Source organism: Haematobia irritans, chromosome 1, assembly GCF_050003625.1.
Source record: "Haematobia irritans isolate KBUSLIRL chromosome 1, ASM5000362v1, whole genome shotgun sequence".
NCBI lineage: Eukaryota > Metazoa > Arthropoda > Insecta > Diptera > Muscidae > Haematobia > Haematobia irritans.
In genome coordinates this window covers 114,250,974-114,252,642 of record NC_134397.1, presented here as the reverse complement: position 1 = coordinate 114,252,642, position 1,669 = coordinate 114,250,974, and the positions used below count along the sequence as shown (strand labels likewise).

Genomic DNA, 1,669 nt, shown 5'->3' with positions numbered 1-1,669 from the left:
CAAAATGAACTTCTCTTTTACGATTTTAATCCTTGAAGTTACTCAATAAATTCTTCCGAGTAAAAGATCTACTCCTTTTACATATATGTCATGACACAAATAATTGTTTACTCTATAAATTTTACAACTCAAAGTGGTTCCAAATCGCTTTTTTGGAAATAATCCTGCGGCTTTTGAATGGATAAGGGTGTTGGCATAGTTTTGTAGTACGAAAGCTGGTGTGTTTTCCTCCAAGTTTATAAGTTTGTGGGTCTCTAGTAGGTCCACGCGCTGACATGTACACCCAGAAAAAAGTGCCTTTGAAACTAAAGGAAAAAATTTTCATCAATATAGTTTATCCATTTTATTTCCATTAAGGTAAATTTTTGTGAAAAATAATAAAATTTACTCGTTTCAGTAAAAAAATCCTAAACTGTAAGCAGTTAGGAATAGTTCATTAACTAGAATAAGGCATGGAATTTTACTCATACTATTTTCTTCGCTGGGTATAAGAATTTACTACTGAAAAAGAAAATTTTATTCACCGATAACAAAGCATTCGTAAAAATAAACAAAAACCGAACTAAAACCAAGTTTCCTCAAAATTAGTAAAATTTCTTATAAAATGATAATTGCGACTTCCTTTATAATAGAAAGTTTTTCATACATACGAACAACACTTGGCATAGAAAAATATTTTAGTTCGTTCGTACTAAGAAGTATGCAATCCTTTCAAAACTTAAGGAAACACACTTGTTAGAATATAGGAAATTTTCCTAAATTTCTATTGTCTACCTGTAATCGATACCTGTCATCGTAATCGATGTGTTTGCGCGTGGGTGTAATCGATATATTTGCGCGTCGGTTGTTTTTTAGTTGGAATCGCGTTGTTTCGGAGAGATTGTTAAAAAATAATAAGGTAAAATAATATAATAAATAACAAATAAAATATATAAAATATTTGTTATTTTAAATTAGTGAGAAAAAATTTCGTTTTTTAAATAAATCTATCAATGTTCGTGATAGTGTATAAAGAAAGAAAACACCAGCAGAATAACAACCCTTTCATTTGTCTTCATTTTGGAATCTTCAATTATCAGGTAATATTCAGTGACGCTAACCTTTTGCAACAAAAATGTTTTATGATTTTTTATATTTGTAGCTATTGAAATTGTAAAAGGAGGACAAAATCGTTAGGCAGCAACTTATTAAAAGTGAAAAGTACAAGAAGAAGAAAAAGTGCGTTTTACAGTTGATAATATCACACGGAAATTGGAAATAGTGGAATAATAAACTAATATTTCAAAGAGATTCGATGCTGTTGATTCTTAATAAATATATTCAATATATTAATAAAACATGTCTTTTATTGAAGATAAAGTTGCTTATAGAAATAAATAAAATTGTATTTAAAAACGAAGGTAAGCAGTTCTAATTATGATGTAAAAGTTTTACCACAAATGTGTAAGATTTGTCCAAATGAATGAAAAAATTTCAATAAAATCACTCCATATATGAATTCAAATTAGTTAAATTTTTTCATTCTGTAGTATAGTGGTACATAAATATAGGAAAATGTTAACTAATATATGGAATACATTATTCCTAATTTCTACGAAAATCACATCGTTCAAACAAATAAAAATGGCTTTGGCGCTATACGAAGTTCAACTTTCTTCACAATGAGTTC

The 1,669-nt window shown here is 28.2% G+C and overlaps 1 long non-coding RNA gene across 1 annotated transcript; it reads left to right on the top strand.

Moving 5' to 3' along the window:
* Positions 1–899: 899 nt before the first annotated feature.
* Positions 900–1,337, top strand: LOC142241497 (uncharacterized). The gene is made up of 2 exons (XR_012723659.1): positions 900–1,079; positions 1,142–1,337. It is a non-coding gene; the product is annotated as an uncharacterized LOC142241497 (long non-coding RNA).
* The last annotated feature ends 332 nt before the right edge of the window (positions 1,338–1,669 follow it).